The sequence below is a fragment of the Chinchilla lanigera genome, unplaced genomic scaffold (assembly GCF_000276665.1).
Source record: "Chinchilla lanigera isolate Chin_1 unplaced genomic scaffold, ChiLan1.0 scaffold00034, whole genome shotgun sequence".
NCBI lineage: Eukaryota > Metazoa > Chordata > Mammalia > Rodentia > Chinchillidae > Chinchilla > Chinchilla lanigera.
The window spans coordinates 2,860,870-2,867,494 of NW_004955435.1; positions in this window are offsets into that span (position 1 = coordinate 2,860,870).

The window sequence follows — 6,625 nt, forward strand, 5'->3', positions numbered from 1 at the left end:
CCAAGTACTGTTATTTTGTCCTCAATTGTCTTAGCTTATTGCTATCTTAATTTTATCCAGTCTTCCTTTTAGTATTTTATTGCCTTAATTTTATTAACTGAATCTATAAATAATTTAAATTATAGAGATGTTTAATATTCACCTAGTATATATTTAACTTTTTTGCAATCTTCTTTATAGTATGTTTATAAATTTTTATATTGGAATTGATGGAATATTTAGTTTTTATTACTTCTTAACAGTATTCAAATAACTACCAGAATAAGCTACTTATTGCTTCAGCCTTATTATTTTATTTGCTGTGAATTTCATTTCCACTTGAAGTTTCATATTAATCAAGCCACACTGGTTGATTTCACCTTAGGACATTCAAGGAAAAGATACAAGGAAGAGATTATGGTTCTCAGATGATTTTTAGTAGGCTAGCTATCTTTCCCTTTTATATTAAGAAGAAGAAAAATCCTTTCTACAAGCTTCTCTGCAAAGAACCAATTCATTTTATTCCTACAGTGAGAAAATATTTTATAGCCTTACTGATCTATCAGTTTCTAGTCATCTTCTTTTCTTTTAAAGGTTATGTTTCTTTAAAGAACAGTCTCTTTTCACGCCTTGATATTCACTGCTCCAACCACTTTCACTTTGGCTCTCTATACCCAAGCTTTTCCGTTAAAAGCAGCTTTCTTTACCAAGCCTGCCACCTTTCCTTAGGATTAATTCCGTATCTTCTTTGATTTTTGACATTATTGACCACCTGCATCTTAAACTCAGTTTTCGTGGCTTCCTTGACCTCTCTTAACTCCGACAATCTTTCTGACTTCATCTTTCCTTTTTGTCCCAATATGCACACAACTTCCCGAGGCTCAGCTTTCTTGACTTTACTTTTCTAATCTTCTCTCAAGTGCAGCTCTTGTCTCTTCCACTTTTGTCTCCTCAAGCCTTTTCCTAAAACGTTGCCTCTCCCAAGGCTGCCTGCTAGACATCAGCCTGATACCCCACCAACACTACACTCACACACATATCTTCTTCCGTCACATCTTTGCCCGGTCCTTAATACATACTGGACATCAGAGGAGTGTGCTACGTTTCGGGTATGGTTTATGCCTCTCTCCCCAAATGTTTGTGTGTTGAAGACTTGTTCTCCAGAACTGAAGTGTGAGGAGATGTGGACCTTTAGGTGATAGAGTCTACCAGGGGAGATCATTTTGCCACTGACGCTATGCCCTTGGAATGGACTGAGGTATTTCTAGTGGGACTCAGGTTAGTCCCAGATAGAGAGTTATAAAAGCTTGAGATCGGCTCCATGCAGCCTCTCTGCCTTCCTGTTTAATGATGTGATTTCCTCCTCTCTCCTGCTCCCATCCTTGCCATGTTCCCTGAGGTGGTACCGCCAAAGGGGACAGAGGTTCATCACCAGAGCATGTGTCATGATTTTGCTTTTTGAACTCTGAGCCCCCTAAACTGTGAGGTAAGTAAACCTCTTTTGTTTAAAAAGTTAGCCTGTCTCAGCCATTTCATCATAGCAATGAAAAGCCAGACTAGCAGACCATAATCCCCAAACCAGGCTTGGTATCAGAGGGACGGAAGTCTGATTTCTCACCACAGGGCTTGAATATACCAGCCTCTGGATTTCACCCCCATGCTCCTACTTCTTCCTCCTGTGGACCCTCACTCTGCCAGTAGTCTCTCGTGTAACCGTGACCTAAAATACCAGAATAATTATATAATTTACTCTTAATATCTACTTTCTTCTTTCAAAAAATAACTCATGATGTTCGAAGTTTTCCAGTGACTTTTTGTAAGAATTCTCCATGATTGTTTTCAATTTCAATAGCTTCCACTATGTAGCGGGACATCCTTCTGTGGTGTAACTTCTAATCGTATATCTTTTAAGATAACACTCCTCTATCCTTTCTCCCTCATGCCAGACTCTCAGTTTCTGGACAGCTAGGGATCTGTGTTATTTTTCTGTGCCCTCTAGACCTACTTACCATAGTTTATTACAGAATCAGAACACACATATTCTCATGGTTAAAGAACAAGCGAATGAAGTAGATTTAGCTAAAGCGTCTCTTCATACCTGAAATTCTAATCTCCCAGAGAGGCGGCTCCCAGCCCTGGGGTGCTCGCTGGAATCACTGGAGACACTCACTCTCCACCTACAGAGATTTTAGTTTAATTGCCTGGGGTGGGATTCTGCAAACGGTATTTTTAAATGTTCCCCAGACAATTCGAAGTACGCCCAAAGTTAAAAACTTTTGAACTAGAGACTAAGTGTAGGCTGGGGAAACTTGAATTTTGAATTTAGTTTAAGATTAATTTTTACATACTATATTTACTTCAACAATCAAATCCACCCAAACGAATCCTTTCACTGTCTCTATGTGACAGAATTTGATACTTAATAGATCCATAGCTAATGGAAAATACACATAGAAAAAAGAACAAAGTTAGACTTTTTAAGTCTATATGTAATAATCTGAGGTTAAAATATTCAAAAAGTGTATATTGCAGAACCAGAAGGCAAAATATCATAATTTATTCCTGGGCCTTTTCTTCTTTTCACAGAGTTGTTTATTCATTTAACTAATGTTAATATTCAATTAAATTTTGTTTATTTATAATTGCAGCTTTAATTAATACTAAAATAATTCCTTAATACACCTTCTGTGGTCATTGACAGTACAGATACTCGTGAGAGTTATCAGGACCTTGGTAAGACCTTCATGTTCATTATAAGTTTCAAATCATCTGAACTTATTTTTGTGGTTTTTGGTTTTGATTTTTTGAGACAGGGTCTTGATCTGTAACTTAGGGTGGCCTTAGACTCACTGTGTAGCTCAGGCTGGACTAGAATTTGTGTCAGTCCTGCTCTTCCTTGCAAAAGCTGGGATTACATGCATGTGCAACCATCTCAGTGCCCATCTAAGCTTTACGCAGTATTATATTGCACTTACTGCGGGGAAAGAGATAACCTCTTATTTTGTCTTGCTCTCTTTTTAAACACAGATATAACATATTCAGGGATACGTTTTCCCTTTCAAATTTCTGGAAACAGACGGTCATAGGTAGTGCTCAGCTAATCCTTCTTGTTTTAGGAGCAGGTAACAGTATTTACTACTACCTTAGCTCATCCGACAATCTAAGTAGGTTGGAAATGCGAACCTTTTCTATTCTTTGTAGGTTATTCCTTTGGCACTCTTTTTCCTCTTGCCCAAGACTTCAGAAATGCAGCTCTTAAACTGTTGAAATTTCAGGCCAGTATGGAAATGAAAGAACCAAATATTCAGTTCTTTCTAAAAAAGGGCTATCAAAAGTGAAGCCTTAGGAAAATGGAGAGACTTCAGAGTAAGATAAAAATCTGAGATGGAAATTCCTCAAAAATGTCAAATGTGCCAGTCATTCCCCTCACCTCGGCTTATTTAGTGTGGAGGATGAAGAGGGAAAAATGACACAAACAGCTTATTTTCTTGCAGAAACATAAATAAAACAGCAATATGAGCCATTACTAAAAATAAGAAGAGAACAGGGATGGAATCTGAAGCCAGTCTTCCAGGTTCAAATCCCAGTACTGACTCTCATGAACTGTGTGACATGAACCAAGCTATTATTGTTGCCCAGTTTTCCTATATCATAAAAAATGTGGATAAATGAACTTCTTACCTCATCAACCTACTGTAGGAATTAACTTCGGGGATGTTGGAAAAGATGAGATCTTACTAGAATCTCTCATTTTCTAATATTCTTTACAAGTTTTTTTCTGTCTCTTGGCTTTTATGGTTCACTTTCCTGCTTATTGCTTCCTACTATTGGGAATATTTTCTTCAAACAGCTTTTTTAAAAGCTGTTTTAAACCCCCATTTTAAAAGCCTACCTTTGGGCCAGCTGTTAAGGATATAGACATCTTAGAAAGTCCCTATTAGTTGCTTAAGAAACCTCGCCAAGATTTACATCTGCTGTTTAGACCAAATCTTTGCAATTTTTGTTTGCTCAATCTCTTTAGATGTGTCTTGTATTTGGTCCACCCAGTCCTTTGATTTGGCATCTTCCCTCCCATTTTACCACCTTAAGAAAAAGCAGTATTTTCTAGGGCCAAGTAGAACACATCCAGAACAAAGCTTCCAGACTCTTCTTGTCATGCCTGACCTGAGAGAGACACTCTCAGTAAACATGCCACCCTCCACAAACAACTGGAAGCCACTAAAGGGCCATGCTGTTCTCAGCAAACCGAACAGATGGCTATAAAGAAAATTTAGGACAGGACATACAATCTCTCTGGCACTGCGAAGTCCAGTATTATTTATACCCCTGCACTGACTGACCTGGGAACTTTGATCCCAAATGTTCCACCTAGATTCCTTGGGATTATAACCTCATCGCCAAACCCCATAAAAACTTAACTTCTCCTCCAACCAACTGCTGAAATCACTCACAGCCCCAGCCTGCCTGCAGCTAGATAAAATACATACAGCTTTCTCTCACAGAAAGCCTGTGCCTGGGTAGTTTCTTATGCACTGTTGATAACATATTGGTGCTGGAAACCCAAGACAGGGTAGTCCTTTCTTGGAGGGTCTTACACCCTGCTTTCCATGCTTTTAAACCCAGTGCTGGTCACGCACACTCTCTGTGAAGGCTGACTTCCCTGGTGGTGGATTGAGTACAGTGATGGCTGCCTTGATTAATCATCCATGCTCTGTTAGGACCCTGTCAGCTCTGGACCTTGCTACACTCATTTTGTCGTGTCCAGCATGACGATTACCTCTCTCTGCTCTCCATGGGAAAAATGCCTTCTTTTTTTTTTTTGTCTTTTTGAGACAGGGTCTCGCTATGTAGTTCCAGCTGGCCTTGAGTTCACTTTGTAGTCCAGGCTGGTCTCGAACTCACAATGATCCTCCTGCCTCAGCCTCCTGAGTGCTGGGATTACAGGTGTGCACCACCATGCCCGATTAAACATTCCTTCTTCTATTCCCCCTTCCTCTCCCTTAGCCTGTCTCTTAAATCACCTAAAACCTCTTTGTCTGTACCCTGACCTGAGGCCCAATTATCCAATATTCTTCTGGAACCCCACATGGCCACAGTACCAACTGCACAATGACTCCTACTGGCCAGAAAATCTGGCACTTTTGATTTCTCTATTCTGTGGGTCTTAGACAATTTCTGCCAGACGCTGAGCAAATGGTCAGAGGTGGCCTCTGTCCAGGCATTCTTAGCACTCCTTAATATTCCTACTCTATGTGCCTCATGAAATTCCTCTCAAATCTTCTTTCCTCCTGTCTGGAACTCTTCCACCAGCCACAGACTCTTCTCTGCAGACAGATCCAACTGACCTCATTCTCCCCTGGCCGCTGCCTGCGCCTCCTGTTGTGGATGCAGGCACTGCTGCTTCCTCCCTCCCTCCCCCACAGGCTCCTGCTGTGCAGCCAGGGGCCTTCCCCTCCCTCCCCGACCCTCCTGAAGCTTCCATTCCATCCCAGCAGAGCCCTCTGCTGCTGTCAAGCCTCCTGTCTGTCAGGTGCTGCCCCTCACTCTGACGCTCTCCCGCACGCTGTGCCTCACCCTGCTCCACCTCATCCCTGGTCTGGATTACAGTCGGGGCCCTCAGCCCTGGGCCCTCGCTCCAACTCTGAACACTTGCCTCCTGCCCCTCCATGAGGTGGTGGGGGCAGAGGGAATAGTTAGGGTTCAAGTTTCTTCCTTTTTCACAGACCTCTCCCAAATTAGCCAGCATCTGGGCCTCTTGGCTTCTCCCACTAACTAGAGGTCTTGTCTGTTTTCTCCTCCTCCGTCTCTTTGGGCATGTCTCCGCATACTTTTCTCAGTGTTTTTACAGAATCATGTTCAGGGTCACAAATCAACCGGTGCTGGTCACTCTCAATATAACCCCATTCCCCCAATTTTCTCTCTCAGCTAGGCTGCCCACGCCACCTCGTTGGTCAGGCAGTAAGTAGCCATGCGAAACCTCACCCACTTTCCTGTGCCAAGCACTGGTCAATTTTCCCATTGCTGAACAAATACCTGCCACTGCATTTTAAAGGAGGAGAGGTTTATTTGGCCCACAGTTTCAGGGGTCAGTCCATGGTCAGCTGGTTCTTAGTTTGGACCTCCAAGGTAGAAGGGTGTGAGTGGGACTCACAGTGATTGGGAAGCGGAGCAGCAAACAGTGTCAACTAAAGGGGAGGGCCAGAGACTAGGTATAGTTCTGAACATCACACCTCCATGACAAACACACACACAATCAGAAGTGGGCTTTAGTCTCCTAGGAAGCTCCCAGGCCAACAAGTTGCCCATTAAACTGAACCATCACAATACTAAGTACATGTTTGAAAGTGGGTTGTATGGATTTGAATTCTTTTTAATGGAGAAGCTATGTAACTTGAGGTGAAATATTTAGCAGATTGGTGCCTAGGTTTATTGTTTATAAAATGGGGATAATTATCCATGTCTCCCAGGGTTTATGTGAATATTAAGTATGTTAGAATATGTATGGTATTGAGTAGCCAGCACTTAATACTTTAATGCTTAGTTGTTATTATTACTATGTACTGCCTCTCATGACATGCAAGTCTCTTTGCTGCCAATTTCAATGTGCCAACTAGATACCTTTTCTAGTAAAGTTGGATAAACAGGT